Source organism: Physeter macrocephalus, chromosome 18 (assembly GCF_002837175.3).
Source record: "Physeter macrocephalus isolate SW-GA chromosome 18, ASM283717v5, whole genome shotgun sequence".
NCBI lineage: Eukaryota > Metazoa > Chordata > Mammalia > Artiodactyla > Physeteridae > Physeter > Physeter macrocephalus.
This window is the reverse complement of record NC_041231.1, coordinates 52743289-52763566: the sequence shown is the minus strand read 5'-3', so window position 1 is coordinate 52763566 and position 20278 is coordinate 52743289. Positions and strand designations below refer to the sequence as shown.

Here is a 20278-nt window from a genome sequence, read left to right as displayed (position 1 = left end):
GCTGGGCCCGTGAGCCATGGCTGCTGAGCCTGCGCGTCCGGAGCCTGTGCCCCGCAACGGGAGAGGCCACAACAGTGAGAGGCCTGCGTACCAAAAAAAGAAAAAGCAAGACCATCTAATCCTAATATTACCCAATCTTTCCATTAATTATGCAGTTATATAAACTTAAACTAATATTTAATAAACATTATTGGATTTATTGGTATTATTCAGGTACCTGAATAGGTTCTCTCTTGAAAGTCCGCTTTTTATTTTATCTTTAACTGATTTAGCAAAAATATGTCATTAATCCTTTTATTCAGATCATAACATAGTATGATCTTTTGGGAATATTAAGCCCCTCTTGATCCCAGGTGAAAACCATAGTTTCAGTGTTTGCTCACAGGTCTGAGAAAAATAGTGACATGGAAAGAGAAAGTGCGAGGTTAGAGATTTTTGTCTTTCAAGGCTGATGGTATGATAATTCTCCTGTGATGAAGCCACCTGTTGATGTCTCACTGCCTGGAGACCAAAGTTCCCTAATTCATGCCTCCCTCGCAGTGCCATACTCCAGCCCTCATGAACTCTAAAGGGAGAGCAAGCCTTCTGAAATCGCAGGGGTGGGCAGCAGAGAAACAGCCCTTGGAAGGCATTAGAGCCAGGTTCTTAACATGGAATTGTGGGCTTATTCAGGGGGTTCTGGAACCTACAGTCCCTGGATGTAAAGTGGTGTCGAAGTGTATTTCGTGCCTTCTTACCAGAAGGCTGCTCAACTACCACTTCCCTCTAGAGGTCTTGCCCAACCATCCCATCCTGCCAGAGGTCTCGCCCACAAAATCTCTCATCACCTTGTGTATTTCCTGCGGGCCGCAGGAGCCGCATCGCAATCTGTCATTGCCTTGTTTGCTTAAATCCGTCTACCCTACTAGATGAGCTTCCCAAAGCGCAGGACCCTGGTCTTTCTCCAGGGCCTTGAACCTGGTGGCTCTCGAGAGATACTTCCGGAATGAAGGACAGGTCCGTGTCCATCAGATATTTAACGGACTCTATATTCTTCCCCCCTTGCCCCCAGCATTCTTCTACAGAAATCATTTCAAAATCATTCATTTTGGAAATAAGGCTTTCAGCATTTGAACCACACCCACCCACCTTCGTTCCTACCGTTAGAACTGCCACCCGGGCCCACTCACCCAAGCCCACTAGGCCGGACAGTTTGGAGGTGACCAGGGCAGGGGCTGCCTCGAACGGGCACGCGCATCAATTCACATTTCCGGACCCGGTCCGGGGGGCGGAAGGGTTGGGTGGGCCCCGCGGGCCCGGAGGAGCCACCTCGGGAGGCCGCCCGGGCCTCCACCTTACCCGCGGTTCCAAACCTCTTCCCCACAGGCGGGGCGCAGCCGGCCGCTCGCTGACAAGCCCGTCCCGCAGCGCGCGCCACCGCGACCACAACTGCTTCCGGGTGAGCGGGTCGTCGACACTGAGGCCCCGCCCCTCCGCCGCCTCCGCCGCCCGCCGCTCGGGCTGCGGCTCCTCCTGGGGGCCGGTTCCCGCTGTCTCAGCCGCGGCGCCGAGGGACATCGGCGTGACTGACCGACCGGCTGCCGGCGCCGGGAGCCGCCGCATCCAGCCCGGCCCGACTGGCCGGGGACCCAGGGCCGAGTCCGCCCCCCGCGCCCCTCTCCCTTCGCCCCGGCGGGCTCCTGGCCGGCGAGCTGCGCTCCGGCCCTTCCCGGGCGGCGTCGCAGCCATAGCCCGTGCCCGGAGACAGGTAAGGGCCGCTCCTCCCGCCGGCCTGGAGGGGAGCGGGGAGCGGGGCCGCCTTCCCGGCCTCTGCAGCCCGGCGAGGTCCGTGCCGCCGCGGACTCCTGCTGGGGGCCGGGCCCCCAGGCGGGCCCCGGGGTCGAGGTCGCCCCCTGCCTGCGGCGTCCTCGGGCTTCACGCCGGGTCTCGAACGCGCAGCCTCGGTCCGCGAGCGGGGACGGCGTTACTCCCATTGTGGGAGAAATGAACTCGGGCCGCTGTCTCTCCGCTTCGAGTGCTCGGGGCTCCTTCTGCTCCTCGGACGCGGCACTCCCTCGGTTCTGTACCCGGCCGGCCACCCTGGAGAAGGGTGTCGGGCCGGTGGAGGGCGTAGCGCTTTTGTGGGATTTTTTTTTTCTTCCTCCTTGACCCGAACTGAAGCGCGGGCATAACAGGCGCTTGTTAGGAGTGTCAGGGTTAATGCTTGACTAATGCGAGGTGTTATTCACACCCAGATTGTTAAGCTATATAGCTCCAGCCAGGCCTGCTTCTTGTGCCCGTGGATATCCCGCAGGAAGCCGGAGGACCTAAGGAAACCCATGTCTTTTCTTTCTTCGAGGGGACGGAAAAGTGCAAGTGTTTGCTCTACTTTTTCCACCGTGGGAGATACAAATATAAGGCTGCGGAGACCTGGCCAGGGAAATATTGCATCCTAAACTGTAACTCTTTGTAGCGTATTTTCTTTGAGTTTCCATTTAATGACTCAGCATTTCTGCCCTAAAAAGAAAAGCTGCAGCGTAGGTTCATTGATTAAAAGATAATATGTAAGGATAACAGTGCCCGTTACTTTTTTATGGCATCACAATGGGAAGAGAATGTGGCTACAGTAATGGAACCACAGAGATGGAGAGCAGGGTGTGGATGGATCAGTTCTTCATTAGTGTTTAAAATAACATTGTTTCAAGGTAAAATGTCTATTTGGGGGATGCTTCTGTATGAAGAGGTGCAATTGTTGGAAAAGGCAAAGTGTTGCAGGTAAGGGTTAGTTGGCAGGGACTTGACGTTTGCTGTGGTTTGAAGGTCTTGCAGAATTAACCCTGTTTAACAAACATCGTGCTCTGTTTAACACATGTAGATATGATGACCCAGTATTATACTCATGTAGAATAAGAATTTCGGAAAGTGTGATTCATTTAGGGAGTTAGGTCACTGGCTTTGTGAATCATTGATATGGATCTTAAACTTGGAATAGAGGAAAGCTAGAGGTTTGTTACTGCCTGTTTAATTAGATGCCTTTGCTCATAGGAAGTGTATTGATGCTTTGTTAGGTTTGTTGCTGCATATTTATTGTCATGAAGTATGGTAAGGAAATAAAAAGTGAACTTTTGCAGAAGCTTTGGATTTAGAATAGTTTGTTAGTTCCTAAGTGGATTGTTGTGATTTTACCCACTTTCTGTTTTGGGGTGGTTTTTTGTTTTGTTTTTTTGTTTTTTTTTTTTGCCAAATGTGGGAAGATAAATGAAGGAAGGTAAGTGTCTAGAAACAAAATAAATGTCGGTGAAAAGGAGAGCTACCATCTTTAAGGCAGGAAAAACTTCACTGAAAGAATCTGCGGTACACAGAAGAGTCTTGAGTGAAAGGCCTTACCCATTTGGTGGAATCTGTCCTTAAAAATGTGCAATGAGACTATACTGAGCTCATATTTAAGTTCTGATAGAGAAGAAAGTGTGTATTGAAGTGGTGATTCATTATTGGAATGAATTCATTTTAAACTAGAAATAACTTTTTATTGCAGAAATGTAATTTGATCATTTTGGCTTTTAAAGTGTTGCTAAACAAAATGACTGAATCACAGCGTTCTTGATACTCTTAGCCTTCTTTTCCTTTTCTTCTTTTTGGAAGTCAGCTTATTTTACCTTGATTTTGATTTATAAGGAACTTTAGTTATCAGTTTTAAAGTAATGGTAAGTTTACCCTGTTGATGTTGCTTACTAAATTTCTTTAATTCTTTGACTAAATTTCCGCATCTTATTTCCTTGGATATCCATTCTTATATTCAGAGCATTGCCTAATGTTGCTTTTGATTTGTGTCCAGCTAATAGTGACTTAAGAGTTTCAGTTTCCAGTGAACAACTATTCCCTTTTGGAAAATCCCTTGTGGAAACCGCCTGAACTGACAGTCCTGATAGGTAGATAATGCAAGAGAAGCCTTCTTAGGTCAGGATTTAAGCATCTCCACAATGAAGGAAAAAAGTGATACGGGGAATATGTTTGGCAAAGTAGAGTCTTCTTCTCTCAAAACAAAACCAAAAACTATCTTTACTAGAAATGAGAGAGAGGGAGCAGTTTCTTGCAAAGCTGTTTGTGAATTGTTTACCCTGCTCCTGGTTTGAAGAGGAGCAGAATTGATGATAATATATATTTAAAAACTCCCTATAGCGTGTTGGGAATGTCGATGAGGGTCATTTTAGAGGAAATACAGTTCTTCTGTCCTCAGCCTAGAAGCACTTTCCATTGCACCTACAAAGTAGAGACCATTTCATAGCCTTTTCCTTTTAGGTGGTTGCTTTCTCTCTGGAGAATCTGAACGGAGAGATAGATGGTCCTTTAACAGGAAAAATGTACCACCTTATCCAGTTTGCAAATAAAGACTTTATGACCATCATTCAAAACTCAACTTTTAAAACTTCGGAAGGAAGGAATTGAGCAAAATTTACCCTGTGAGTAAAATAACTTTGGTTTTTTTCTCCATTCTTTCCTTTAAGGTAATAGATAGGATACCATTAGAAATGGTTTTTTTGTGTGTGTTGTACATTGTGCTTTCACTTTAAAAACTTTTTGGCCTACAATAAATTAAGCCACACTTAAAAGGAATCAAACACTGGGCTAAAAGCTGGGTTTATTGTATGCTAATACTTTTTCATTTATTCTATTATATCTTTCTTTATTTTGGTTGGGGACTAGAGAGAATTCTATTTCTTGTAGAAGCTTTGAGATTTGCTCCATATGTATGCTTTTGTTTTGGTCTGGTGGTGGAGAGAGCAGTAGATAAGAGTACAGGTGGTTAAGAAGAGGGGAGGGACTTCCTTGGTGGTGCAGTGCTTAAGAATCTGCCTGCCAATGCAGGGGACATGGGTTTGATCCCTGGTCCGGGAAGATCCCACATGCCGCAGAGCAAGTAAGCCCGTGTGCAAACCCAATGCAGCCATAAATAAGTAAATTAATTAATTTTTTAAAAAAAAGAAAAAGAAGGAAGAAATGGCATCCATAGAAGGAGAGTGCTCACTTCATGGGTTCAGTAGATGTTTGTGGGACTTTTTAAAATTGCTAAACATTTTAAAAGAAAATGTTATATGGTGAAAAGGAAGTTTTCTTTCCACAATAAACTTGTAGCCTTCTTCCCCCACCCCCTACGCCAACTACATAATCCAAGCAACCACTCTTAATGGTTTCCTGTGTATCTCTCTCCAAATTTTCTCTTGCATATATAATCACTTGTGTTTAGGAGAAATGTCCTATACCTTTCATTCTTACTCTTGATATGTCTTAGAGATCATTGTATATTAGCACATATGTCCATCTAATTTTTAAAAAGACTGGATGTCCTGCCTAGTGTAGATGAACCATAGCTTGTTCATTTTCCATAATTTATCTTAACATTCCCTATTAACAGACATTTAGGTGTTTTTAGCTGTCCACTAACACTGCTGTAAGGAACAACTCGTATGTAAGTCTTTGCTCTAGTGCATAAGTGTGTATATGGAATTTATTTCTGAAAGTGTGAGTGTAAGTTTGGGAATTAAATTGTGAAATTTTAAAAATTTATTTCAAGCTTATATTGGGATTTATTTTATAATAGAAGTTACCTTTTTTCTTAACCTTTTAGGAGAAAAGAGTGCTTAATTGCTTTGTAGTCTTTATCCTCACAATTTAAAAATATACTGTAAATGTATTTTATAAGGTAATTTTCAACATTTTAGAGTGACAGCTGGGTAATTTTATTTATACCGGTAAAGGTAAAAGTACTGTACCTTGAAGACTGTGCTATTACAGACGAACTACTTCATTTATATTTGGTAATGCTAGTTAAATGAGTGCCTTTTGTAGTAGCTTGATTGTTTTAGGATTTGATGACCAATATCAATTAAAAACATTGTATATAGTTTTACTTCTTGCCCTGCAGAAGTCTGCTGTCATATTATTAGTCACATGGGAAATAAATGGCCTACCTCTCTCTTCCTTTATCTTCCGTAGCCTAGTCTATTCCTAATAAAATAAGCCTCTGTGGGGTTTGAGAGCCAAAAATCCTTTTGCAAACCAAAGTGCTATTGATGGATTAATTTCTCAAGGCAAAAGGTAGGTACAGATTTAGTCTTTAGTCTTCAAAGTGTTTGTGAGCAGCATAAGGGAGGTTTACATTTTTAATTTCAATGTTATACAGCTCACTCATGACCAGAAGGAGGTTCAGGAATCTTTGTCCTTTTAAAATGAGAGAGACTAGTGGAAAAAAAAAAGTGCTGAGGGACTAACATATGAGGATGAAGTTGGAACTTGTGAGTGGCAGTTTCCCTGGCTGGTGCCCAGGGTCTATTCTGAGGCCTTGTCAAAGCTCGTCTGACAGAACCCACCACATAACCACAATCTATCCTGGCCCCACTGCAAGTCAGGAAGGCCTGCGGTTTAGGAAAAGTGGCAACAACAGAAGAAGGAGCTTATAAAGGACATTTGCCTTCAGAAGATTAAGGCTAAGTTTTGGGGTGAAAATGTGCTTAGCATGCGTATCCTGGGATCCAGTTTTTTTTGGTCTTCCCTTTTTAGGGAATGAACATGATTAAGGAAAACTAACGAGGCCAGCATTTTAGAAAAATATGCACAAAGAGGAGCACAGGATTGTACCAGTATTGATGTCATGTCTGGTTCTGAGAGTGTTTGGCGGGGATCAGTCAAATGTTTTACAACAGGGGAAAAACATTACTGTTACCCACACAGGGAGGTCATACCCCGAGTTGAAATAGTAGTCCAATTCAGAGACCTTCACACTTGTCCCTGGGATCAAAAGGACACTGGGAATGATGGGCTGTTTTACAGGATTATTTTGAGTTTATACAGAGAAATCAGCTACTTCCCAAATTCTCATTCTCTTCTTCACATAGAACTGTACAGTAGCATGTGTAATATCAGGAAGTTATCTTTTTAAACTCTTGCTTATTACCAGGTGCTGTGTCCCAACATAGCTGCCTTTCTGTACCAGGTGCTTTCTCATGAAAACCTTGGTGTTTCTGTACTTAGTGAATAAAGTACTTGGGTTTAAAGTTCTTTAACTGATCTCACTTCTTAGGCTAGAAAGCTGTTAAAGAGCTTAGTGTGCCAGTCTTTTGATCAAGGTTTATGTCACCATATTTATCCGCATCCTTGGATTAGAGTGGAGGTTGTTTGAAGAATTTGGCATACAGACTTAATTTATAGATGCAAAGCCTGCAGAGAGTTTCCTTTCTTTTGCCTTAGGTTAGGTTGGCACTCCAGGAAATTGAGTTTTTCTTGCCCTCAGAAGTTTGGATTGTTAGCATTTGATGATGATGATGTATTTAGTATTCAGTGTGAGGAGAAAAAATAATCGGAATATTTTTCTCTCTTCTCTATTCCTATTATCTGGTTTATTACTATTATCTTATTATATCCCTTCCCTGTTTCGGCCTTCCCCTCCTCCTCCTTAAAGAGTGGGATTAGAACAGAGCAGAGGGGCGAGAGCGGAAAAGAGGTTGGGAAAACCTTGGAGTGCAACGGCTTATCAGGGTGTTTTTATTTTCTCAGAAGTAGATTATTACTTTAAAATCATAGTCATCTTTTTCCAGTGCTTTCAATTTGAACCCTCTCTATCTTAGTTTTCTTTCATTATGAACACCAAAATTTTAACTACTTTTGATACAAAATGTCTTTACTGCTTTAGGAAACAAATTTAACTTTTAAGTTGCTTGTTCTGATCACTTTGTTATTCTTTCTACATCTCCCACTTTCCTCAATAGAAACATTTTAACAGCTAGGAGCAGTTTTTTGGTTGTCTGATTTCTACCTTAAATAGAGTATGCTGTGTGCAGAGGATTAGGATGTTAAAATGTTTATTTCTCTGTTAAATGGTTTAATCATTTATGATAATATAATTATTGTATTTATTGTAATATTTATTGTATAATTACAATATAATTAGTAAGCATACATGTTGTTTCTATTAAAAAAAAAAAAGAAAAGTATTCCAGTTAAGTGATGCATAGATTATAGGACTAAAAATAGGGGAAAAAAATTCATTGTAGGTTTAGATTAGATGTTTTTCCCCTATCATGGTTATCACTATGTCTAAGTAGATAGTCAAGGAAATGAGAGGGTCGCTGTCCTCCTGTCTTACTACACTCATCTTTTGCTCTCTATCCAAAGTGGTTTTTTAGTTGTGGTAAAATACACATAACATAAAATTTACCATTTTCAGCATTTTAAAGTATGCAATTCAGTGGCATTAAGTACATTCACATGGTTGTGCAGCCATCACCACCATCCATCCCCAGAATTTTTTCATCCTCCCAAATGAAAACTCTGTGCCCATTAAACAATAATCCTCATTCCCCCCCGCCTCTGGTAACCACTATTCTACCTTCTGTCCCTATGAATTTGACTACTCTAGGTACCTCATATAAGTGGACTCATGTGGTATTTGTCTTTTAAAAACTAGTTTATTTCCCTTAGCATAATGTCCTCAAGCTTCATCCATGTTGTAGCATGTATGAAAATTTCACTCCTTTTTGAGGCTGAATAATATTTCATCATATAGATATATAGCATATTTTGTTTATCCATTCACCTGTTAATGGACATTTGGGTTGCTTCCATCTTTTGGCTATTGTGAATCATGCTGCTATGAACACAAGTGTATATCTGTTTGAGTCCCTCCTTTCATTTCTTTTGGGTATATATCCATAAGTGGAATTGCTGGATCATATAGTAATTCTATGTTTAATTTTTTGAAGAATTGCCATACCATTTTCCACAGCAGCTGCGCCATTTTACAGTGTACAGGGTTGTAATATCTCTGCATCCTTGACACAATTATTCTCTCTCTTTCTTTCTTTCTATCTTTTTTTCTTTTTAAAAATAATAGCCATTCTAATGGGTGTGAGGTGCTATCTCATTGCTCTTTGACTTGCATTTCCCTAATGATTAGTGATGTTGAGCATCTTTTCCCATGCTTTTTGGCCATTTGTATATCTTCTTTGGAGAAATATCTATTCAAGTCCTTTGCCCATCTTTGAATGGGTTGTTTTTGTTGTTGTTGTTGAGTTTTAGGAGTTCTTTATATATTCCGGTTATTAATCCCTTATCAGATATATGATTTGCAAATATTTTCTCCCATTCCATGGGTTGATTTTTTTTTTTTGCTCTGTTGATAGTGTACTTTGATGCACAAAAGTTTTAATTTTGAAATCCACTTCATCTAACTTTTCTTTTGTTGACTGTGCTTTTGGTGTACTATCTAAGAAATTATTGCTATATCCAATGTCAGGAAGCTTTTTGCGTGTGGACAGTTTAAGCTCTTACATTTATTTCTTTGACCTACTAAGGGTTAATTTTTGTATATGGCATACACTAAGGGTCCAACTTTATTCTTCTGCACATGGATATCCAGCTTTACCAGCACCATTTGTTGAAAAGACTGTCCATTCCCCATTGACTGATCTTGACACCCTTGTTGAAAATCATTTGACCACATGTGCCGGGTTTATTTTAGTGCTATCTATTATATTCTGTTGGTCTACATGTCTCTATGCCAATACCACACTGTTTTGGTTACTGTAGCTTTCTAGTAAGTTTTGAAATCAGGACGTGTGATACCTCCAACTTTGTTCTTCTTTTTCAAGATTGTTTTGGCTATTCGGGGTCCCTTTAGATTCCATAGGAGTTTTAATGTTGGGATGGGTTTTTCTATTTTTGCAAAACCTGTCATTGGGATTTGATAGAGATTGCATTGAATCTGTAGATTTCTTTGGGTATTTGACATTTTAACAATATTAAGTTTTCCAATCCATGAACCTGAGGTGGCTTTCCATTTATTTATGTGTCCTTTAATTTCTTTCAGCAATGTTTTGTAGTTTTCAGTGAACAGATCTTTTGCCTTCTTGGTTAGGTTTATTCTTAGTATTTTGTTCTTTTTTCTTATTGTAAATGGTATTGTTTTCTTAATTTCCTTTTTGGTTTGTTCATTGTTAGTGTATAGAATTGCAACTGATGTTTTTGTGTTGATTTTGTATCCCTACAACTTTGCTGAATTCATTCATCCACAGTTTTTAAAGCGTTGTATTTGTTTTCTATGTTGTATAACAAAGTACACAAATTTAGCAACTTAAAACAACACACATTTATTATCCTACAGTTTCTCTGGGGCAGGAGCCTGAGCGAGGTTGAACTGGGTCCTCTGCTTAGGGTCTCATGAGGCTGCAATCAGATGTTGGCTGGGCTGAATTCTCACCTGAAGACTCAACTGGGGGAAAATTTGCTTCTAATAAGCTCACTTAGATTTTTGGCAGAATTAATTTTCTTGTGGTTTTATGACTGAGGCTTCTTGCTTACTAGAAGTTACTTTGTCATCTAGAGGCTATCTTCAAGCTCCTAAAGGCTTCTCTCAGCTTTTTTAATTTTTTTTTTTTCTGGGGAGGGGACTGCGTTGGGTCTTCATTGCTGTGCGTGGGCTTTCTCTAGTTGCAGCGAGTGGGGGCTACTCTTCGTTGTGGTGCACGGGCTTCTCATTGCAGTGGCTTCTCTTGTTGCGAAGCATGGGCTCTAGGTGCACGGGCTTCAGTAGTTGCAACACACGGGCTCAGTAGTTGTGGCATGCAGGCCCTAGAGCACACAGGCTTCAGCAGTTGTGGCGTGCGGGCTCTAGAACACAGGCTTAGTAGTTGTGGCACACAGGCTTAGTTGCTCCATGGCATGTGGGATCTTCCCAGACCAGGGATCGAACCTGTGTCCCCTGCATTGGCAGGTGGATTCTTAACCACCGTGCCACCAGGGAAGTCCCAGCTGCTCTCAGCTTATAGGGGCAACCTGAAGTTCTTGACCCTCTGTTGTTTCCCAGTCTCACCACTTCATCAGACCATCAAGGAGAGCCCAGAGCAAGTCTGCAGGCTAGACAGCCTTATGTAATGTGACATAATCATGGGAATGACATCTCATAACCTTTGTCATATTCTGTTGGTAGAAGCAAGTCATAAGTTCTGCCCATATTCTTGGGCAGGTGTTTACACAAAGATGTGAACAGCAAGAGTTGGGGGTCATGGTGGGGTGGCCACCTTAGTGTCTGTCTGCCATAGCTGGTTACAAAATAGCACATATTTTATAAACCCATTTTGTGTAAACACACATATATGTGCACTTAAAATATCTTCAAATGGTGGAAAACTTGTTTTTTATCGTTATTTTGTGGTATTTCTTCATTGTTTCCTCCTACTTCCTCTCCCTGCAACATTCCAGTTTTGCAATTTTGAATCTGTGTTTTCATTATAACTAAATATGTATTATTTACTGCTTAAACCAAGAATTATATCGTGATTGTTTCCTTTCTTGTTTAACTTTCTTTTTTTCCCTGGGGGTTAAGGCTTTTTTTTTTTTTTTTTTTAGCTTAGTTTTCTATTCACCTTATTTTTCCCAAATGCTCCAACAGATTTTTCAAGTGTCTACTCTTTCTAATTTATTTTGAGCAAAATAATTAATGGTTTATTTGTGAAATACCTGTAGAGAAATAGAAAGCAAAAATACAGCTTCAGGAAGAATAATAAAATGAGCAGCTGCAGTCTTAACTACCTAGGCCAAGAAACTGAACATTACAGTATCCTAGACGTTTCCTGTAAATATCCTTAAATGGCACCTTTTCCCCCTCCAGGTAATCTTAATCCCATTTTACACATTAATCACTCTTTTGGGACCATTCCCTGCCTAGCCCTACAGTCCCATCCCTCCCTCCAAATATGTATTCCTAATCAATACATGGTTTAATTTTGAGAAACTGAATAGTTTGACCACCTTTTTGTGTCTGTTAGTCAAGTTAGGCTAACCTACTGTAACAAACAAACCCCCAAGTTTCAGTGGTTTAACACGTTAAAGCTTATTTCTCACTCACATCTCTGCTGTGAGTTGGGAAGCACTGGCAAAGGAGTAGTTGGTTCCACAGAGTCACCCAGGGACTCAAACCCCTTTCATCTAGTGACTCTGCCATTCCCTGGGGCTCAAAGACTTTCACAGTTTCACTGAGCTCTCTGTGTCTGGCTGGCAGATTTGAGGGCAGAGAGGGAGTGTGGTAAATTCCATGGGAAGTTTGATGGGCCTGGACTAATGCATACATCACTTTTGTCCACAGTCCACTGGCCAGAATTCAGTCAAATGGCTGTACTTAATGCAGGGAAGGTTGTGAAATGTAGCATAGCTGTGGGCAGAAAAGGGAAATGACCTTGGTGAACAATAGGCCAGTTTCTACCATAGTATGTATCCCTAAGCAGTATCTTTTTTTGGACAGTTTTGAAAACCTGAATGGCAAATATAAACCTAGCTATGAACAGAAAGGACCATATTGCCACTATTAAATGAAGGCTCACAGGAGAAAATAAGCTGCACAGAGCCTTCCTTGAGTCCTTTCTGTTAAGTCATAATCTTTGCTTATGAGTCCTGGGAAACCATAAGACTCATCACAATCAGGGCACCTGGCAGAGCTGAAGTTTTTACAAGGTACTAAATATCTAGAAGAAATATGGTTGGGGAAGTACACTGCTCTTTCTAAGCAGTTCCTGCTCTAGCCGTTAGGAATAGGTAAAAGCAAAATGTGTCCTTGGTGTGAAATAAGGCCTCTCAGCCAATCTAGGCACCTGGGGATAGGACAGCGGGAACTTCATCAACATGGGGTCAAGACAAAGTAAATTCAGATAAAAACCTGGGCCAGATCAGCTCATATTAAAAAGAAGTCTTAAAGGCTGTGGGGATTTGGGTGGTGACAGCCCTCTACTATGTCTCTTGAATCTCATTGCTTCAATCTGTAGCTTTCTTCCTGGGATGTCTCACCCTCTCTGGGGATCAGTTCCCTTTGCCTTTTCTGTGTTGGATTTATTTCCTGTATGCTAAATTTCCTCTCTTTTGATTTTCTCTTTTATTAGAGATGTATCTTCTAGTAACTTATTAACAAAGGGTGTAAAAGAGGTAAATTTTTTGAGAACTTGTGTGTCTGAAGTGTTTTTAATAATCAAGTATGAGAATAGAATAGTGTGGCTGGGCATAGGTTGTCTGTAATTTTCTTTCAGGAATTTGAAGGCATCACTCTATTGTCTTCTTGTTGCCAGAATTACTTTTGTTTCCAGAAGACTGAAAATTCTAATTGTTAATCCTTTATATGTGACCTGGTTTTTCTACCCCTGGAAGCTTGTAAAATCATCCTTGTCCCCATGTTTGAAATTAACTATAATAATTCACTATGAAATACCTGTGGACTCAGGACTTGTGTTATACATTCTTTAGGCCCTTTGAATCTGGTGACTCATGTCCTAAATTTCTGGGAAGTTATTTTATTAATGATTTCTTTCTCTTTGTTTCTCTGTGTGTGTGTGTGTGTGTGTGTGTGTGTGTGAGAGAGAGAGAGAGAGAGAGAGAGAGTGTGTGTGTGTGTGTGTGTGTTGGGGGGATGGGGGTAGTGGGTGAACAGGTATGGGAGGGTCAGTTTTTCTTTATTTTTATAAAAAGGGGCCACCAACTGTTGGTATTGAGTCTTTTCTGAGCAGAAGTGATGTGTCTAGAGTGGACCTCATTGCCTGTGTCTTTAGATTGGAGTAGTACTTGGATTAGCTACTGTCACAGCGCTGCTGTCAGCTCTGCTCTCTAATCATTCCCTCATGAACATTGTACTTATATCGCATTGTATCTTGTTGACTTCTTCCTTTTATGAGCCTAATCGGTATCTTGCCTACCATTTCAGGGCATTATTTTGTCTTTCTATGTAAGACAGGTTTAAGCTATGTCACCACTATTTTTTTTCCCTAGTGGGTGAGCTACATGGTGGAAGGAATCATACAGGTCTTCAGGGAAACCCAAAAATTTTCAAGAATTTTGCTCTGATAATAAAAACTTGTAGACTTGAACATTGATGTTTTCCCCAAGACTTTAGAGGACATTAATGGTTGCTTCTTTGTTCTAACTTTGACTTGTTGATTTGAGTCAGAGTTTTAATTTTATTACATTTTTAAGGTTAATATAATGGTGTTCATTCTTTTTAAAATTAGCAATGTGTTTTTCATTTACTTAGAATTTGATTATGTCCGTAAGTGTATTGGTTGATGTGAAATCTGTTAGAAAATTATGGTTTTACCAGAGATGACCAACATAAATTTTTATAGTCATACTTTGCAGTTGGTCTGACAGGCTAAATGAATCTTTCCCCCTTATCAGCTTATTAATATAGTGTCAAAGTTGGTTATCCTTACAAGTTTTCATACTATGAAATAGCCACAGAATTGTAGCTTTTAGCTTAAATCAGTTTTTGGTAAGGTGATAAGAAAAAAGAAAATTCTTTTTTTTCTTCTTTACATTATTGCCTTTGCCATTTGTTATTCATATGTACAAAATTTTACATATTTTCAGTCATACTTTACATGCCATTTTGTCATCTTTTTGTACCTTATAGGCATGATATCAAACTTGTCCCTGTCTTTGCTTGCTTCCCATGAGTTTTCTAATGCCACAATTTATTGCATCATGTTGACTGGCCTTGACTTAAAGCTGTTGTCATTTTGGGTCATATTCAGCTTAGTGTTTTGTTTTACCATAGATTAAGAAGAAATTAAAATGATTGTCTTTATTCATGTAATTTTTTTCTTTTGTTGTATTACGTTCTAAGTTTTTTTCTTGTTACTATTAGAGTTATTATGAGTATCGTCAGTAGAATTCATTCCCAATCAGAAGGAGAACCTAAGTTCTAAGGCTAATTCTTTTTCCCGCTTTGGGATTTAATTCTGGTCCCTTCTATTTTATTATTAGTGGCAGAGGTTAGTTACATGCTTCTATCATATTTTGATTTTCATTTCTTTTCTTGGAAGAAGTATTTCAGTAATAATTCCACATACCTCAGAAAGAAAACATACCCTTGTACAGTTCAGTAAGAGATGTTGCTACATATCTAGTTAATTGGAAATAGCGAAAAGTACCTTCCCACAAAGTATGTAGGTCTGGTGTTAGATTAGATTTGTGTTTGAAAATGTACAGTTTCCCACCCACCTACCCACCCACCTGTGGCTCAACTAAAATTAACTTTAGCCAGGGGATTCACTTCTGAGTTTTGCTTTGCCACCTCTTTTGCTGTTTTGATTTCAGATCTCTTGTGGGTTGTTTTTTTTTTTTTTTGGTGTCAGTTATACCTTATATTTCTGAAGCATTTTACAGTTTATAGAAACGTTTATATCCATTTGATCTTTAAAACGACCCTTGTGATGTGAGAAGAAATTTAATAAGAGAAGTTCAAGACTTGTTCATTGAAAATCACAAAACATTGTAGAAAGAAATTAAAGAAGATTTAAATAAATGGCAAGACACCCCATGTTCATGGTTTGGAATCTTAATGTTGTTAAGATGGCAGTACTCCCCAAGTTGATCTATGATACAATATAATCCCTATCAAAATCCCTGCTGCCCCACCCCCCTTTTTTTTTCCCTGCACCAGTTTTTGGTGCAGAAATAGTCATGCCCATCTTAAAATTTGTATGGAAAGATAAGGGACCCAGAATAGGCAATACAATCTTAAAGAAGAAGAACAAAGTTGGAGGGCTCATTCTTCCTAATTTTAAAACTTACTGTAAAGCTACGGTAATCCAGACAGTGTAATGCTGGCATAAAGATAAACATATCAATCAATGGAATGGAATTGAGGGTCTAGAAATAAACCCTTACTTTTGTGGTCAGTTGATTTTTAACAAGGGTGCCAAGACAATTCAATGAGAGAAAAAATTGTCTTTTTGACAAATGGTACTTGGAAAAGTAGATATCCACATGCAAAAGAATGAAGTTGGATCCTTGCATCACACCATATAAAAAGCTAACTCAGAATGGATTATATAAAACCTAAAACTGTAAAACTCTTAGAAGAAAACATAGGAGTAAATCTTTGTCACCTTGGGGTAGGCAGTGCTTTCTTAGCTATGCACCACCAAGGCCTTACAACAAAAGAAAAAAAAATTAGGTGAATTGACTTCCTCAAAGTAAAAACTTTTGTGCTTCAGAGAACACTATTAAGAAAGGATATGCAGAAATAGTATAAGTACATTCTCTCTGACCTCCTTAGCATTTTAATTTTCCCATTGTAGTCTTTTGCCTACTTATAAGGCAGTGATTAGTATGTACATAGTACCTTGCAAATTCTCAGTAGATATTTGTTGAAAAGGGAAAAATTAAAGGTATATGATTTACTTTATTAAAATTTCCTAATTTTACAATCTCCATATTAATTACATTTAAAAAATCATATCCTTATTGCATGCTTTCATATTTCTCCCTCGTTTTTGGTTTTATCTTTGTTTTTGTCACCTGAGCTTCTATTAACCCTAGTACTTCTGCTGTTTTCTTGTTTTCTGCTTTGTTTCACACTTTTAAGTGTGACCTATCTTCAACAGTATGTAATTTTCTCTCTCCCTTCCTTTCATTCTCAGAACATACGACTGTGTATTCCTGAGATACTTTAAAAGGCGTAGGTAGAGGAGGCCATTTGAGTGGTACCAGAACATGGTTTACTTCGTAGGGAAAACTGAGAATGCAATTGTTGGTAAGAGTACATCTTCCTAATTTAGGTTCTGCACAGTTGATGAAGTAGTATTATAAATCATGTTGAACATACAGCCCATTAGAGTTCATTTATTGAATAACATTGTTGGCAAGGAAGGAAGTACACCACTGGCATGTCATCTTATGAAAAGAAGAAATGGAAAGATTATCAGTTGTGCTGTGTATATGAGAATACTATGTATTCAAAATATGAAACTTTAAAAAACATTTTTGGTAATTCTTAGGACTTCTGAATGTGGAAGTAGGAGATGTGATTATACGAGTTCGCTTCGACCCTTTACAGGCATTATATTTTATAAAAGATGAGTTTAAAGTAACCATTATAGGTTCTGATACTTTCCTGACATTTAGTTTGTGCTTAGCATCTACCTTTCCTTGTTCTGCCAGGCCGTCCATTGTTGACTCATGTATTTTTTGCCTCATATATATATTTTTTTATTTTTTACTTTGCCTCAAGTTCTAGACGTTTTGGTTTTTTTTTTTGGTTGGTTTTGTAGGTTTTAGTAATGGTGTATTCATTTTGAGTAATGGTGTATTCATTTTGTGTAATGGTCTCATCTAGATATTTGCAGAATTGATGTTTTTAACTATAATCCCTACCTCCCTTTTCCTCCCTCCCTTCCTTCCTTTCTTTTTCCTTTTTTCTTTTCTCCCCACCCAACCCTTTACCCTTCCCCCTCCTCCATTTTTTTCTTTCAGTCCAGGAATTCCGGTTCTCTCCTTTTCCTAATCTTTCTAAGGTATACATAACTATTCGTATTCTTCTATCCTCTGGTTACCTCTGCCTTCCATTTTTGTTTCAAATCAAGATTTTTTAATTGCAATTCCCAGTTCCCAGGCCTATTGTTCATTTAGTCATCTACCTTTCTCACCGGTTACTTTTTTTTAAATAAATTTATTTATTTATGTGTTTTTATTTTTGGCTGTGTTGGGCCTTCGTTGCTGTGCGCGGGCTTTCTCCAGTTGCTGTGAGCAGGGTCTACTCTTCGTTGCAGTGCGCGGGTGTCTCATTGCGGTGGCTTCTCTTGTTGTGGAGCACGGGCTCCAGGCGTGCTGGCTCCAGTAGTTGCGGCATGCAGGCTCAGTTGTTGTGGCTCGCGGGCTCTCTAGAGTGCAGGCTCAGTAGTTGTGGCACACGGGCTTAGTTGCAATGTGGCATGTGGGATCTTCCCGGACCCGGGCTTGATTCCGTGTCCCCTGCATTGGCAGGCAGATTCATAACCACTGCACCACCAGGGAAGCTCTCACCAGTTACTTTTTTCCTAATACTTTATTATAAAAAATTTCAAACATACCAAGAAGTTAAGGGAACTCCCTGGCCGTCCAGTGGGTTAGGAATCTGCGCTTTTACTGCAGGGACCCAGGTTCGATCCTGGTCTGGGAACTAAGATCTTGCAAACCTCACAGCATGGCCAAAAAAAAAAAAAAAAGGTTGGGGCTTCCCTGGTGGCGCAGTGGTTGAGAGTCCGCCTGCCGATGCAGGGGACGCGGGTTCGTGCCCCGGTCCGGGAAGATCCCACATGCCGCGGAACGGCTGGGCCCGTGAGCCATGGCCGCTGAGCCTGCGGAGCCTGTGCTCCGCAACGGGAGAGGCCACAACAGTGAGAGGCCCGCGTACGGCAAAAAAAAAAAAAAAAAAAAAAAAAAAGGTTGACAGAGGTCTGTGAACATTCATGTACCTACCACCTAGATTCTACTATTAATATTTTATTATACTTTGTCACCTGTATATTCCTTTATCCATTCTTCTATCTGTCCGTTCTTCTTTTTTGTTTTTGTTTTTAGATGCATTTCAAAATAAGTAGCAGTTATAAGTACACTTCAACCCTAAATATTTTAACATGTGCATCATTGACTAGAGTTCAGTATTTGTTTAGAGGACTTTTTCTTTTGAGGTGGAATTTATATAGAATGATATGCACAGATCTTAAGTGTACCATTTAATGACCTCTATCTTTCCTTCTAAGTCAATTGTGTTCTAATAAGTTCTAATAAGAGGACTAACACTAAGAGCATTATAAGGCCATACTACCAAAACTTGTGTATTCATTTGGATTTTCCAAAAAAGACTTTGAATACCACAAAGTACCTTAAAACTTTCTTCCTGTTTTTGTTTTTATTATGTAAATGTGCTACAGCATAATGATTATAGTTAAAAGTGTTTTTATTTTTTCCATATTGTTCCATGCTTCACCAAAAATTCTTAGTATGGCCAATGATATCACATGATGCATGCTGGAATAAATAACTTGAGGATACTTTTATTTAGTTAAAAATACGAAATTTTAAAGAAAGGCTAGGGTGGCCCTTTTGTCAGCTTCATAAGCTAAATATGTAAAAGAGCTAGTTAATTCAAGACACTGAACATTTCTGGAGTGTTTTGTGGTCTTTTAAGTGCTTGCATTTATCTTAACTCATTTGAGCCTCACATTAGCCGTGTTAGGTAGTTGGGACAGTTGTTATTTCTGCTCTCTGGATGAAGAAAGCAAGGCATAGGCAGTGGGAAGGACAAAGCAGCAGTTGGTCATACAACGAATTGAACTCAGATCCTCTCACTTTAAATCTTGTCCAACGGCAACAACTACAATCACACTAATTCTTTAGTTCAGGTGCTATTCTGGATCCTTAGATTTGCTTATGAATAACTAACAAATGTCTTATTGTACAGACTAAGGTCAACTGTAATGACAATGCTGACGTGAAGACTTATGCCAATATTTTGAATTCTCTATGATGAAATATTTAGATATAAACCAACCACAACCATCAGGATCCAGACAGAACTAGCTAAGTGTGCTATATTTAGAGTATGGCACACCAATATTCTGTTCTCACCAGAGTGAACAATATCATGATTGAAATGCCACTTAATGTGGCAAAATGCCTATTTTTCAGAAATGTATTACATGAGAAGCTTATTGGAGAAGAGAAAGCCTAATTGATATACCTGTTTTGGAAGGTTTATATTCCACAACATCCTTTCTTTCCTTTAGGTAGACAAATACTTAATGACAAAACCATCTGGAGAAAATCAGCTTGACATTGGGTAAAGGACTTAACAATAACCAGTCAGTTTTGTTCTTGTCAGTGGTTGTAAAGGTTTAGCTCTTGGTTTAGTTGACAGCACTAAGGAAAAGCTGGAAGAAATTAACATGGCTCCGGATGAAAAGTGTTCTTGAGAAAACCTCCTTGGAATAGAAACTTACTGAAAGTCCTTTAGAATCAGAAACCAGAACTAATTTATTTGAGGTCACCTTTGAGTCTGTACCTTTAATTTTGTCATTTTGTTGAAAAGTAGTTTTCTATCGACTGTGCCAGAAATCTTATTTCTTTTAAGGTTTCCCCCATCACTGGCGTAGAATGTTCTGGAGTTGTTAGAAGATAGTTGCATAGGAGCTGAAAACTAGATTTTTCTGATATTAGTAAGTGTGTCTGCTTATAGAATACAAATAATATAATTTTTTTAAAAGCACTAGATTATTTTTTGAAATAGGTAATGGTCGATCTGCCTCATGTGCAATTGAAAAAGGTGACAGGACCTGGCCAGTCATGCACGTAAACACCTGGGTACCCTTGTAGATAGGACACTGAGGATAAGGAAGGCAGATGGGAAGTTCCCATTTCCTGCTCATTAGCCTGTGCCTCTGTCCCTTTCACTGTCATCTTTCTCTCAGGGTGGGTTAGCCTGGAGCTTGTTGAAACAGTTTTGTTT

At 39.6% G+C, this 20278-nt stretch overlaps 1 protein-coding gene across 9 annotated transcripts in view; it reads left to right on the top strand.

Annotated features, from left to right (window-relative positions):
* The first annotated feature begins 1600 nt into the window (after positions 1-1600).
* LRRFIP2 (LRR binding FLII interacting protein 2) overlaps positions 1601-20278 on the top strand; it is a 125436-nt gene continuing 106758 nt past the window's right edge. For 4 of the 9 annotated variants that reach the window (XR_008615700.1, XM_028479594.2, XM_028479592.2 and 1 more), the window contains exon 1: positions 1606-1747. The gene's annotated coding sequence lies outside the window, so the exon portion shown is untranslated. Of the gene's footprint in view, positions 1748-4278; positions 4440-20278 lie in introns of all 9 variants that reach the window. The other 5 variants (XM_028479589.2, XM_028479591.2, XM_028479590.2 and 2 more) reach the window with 5 other exon arrangements.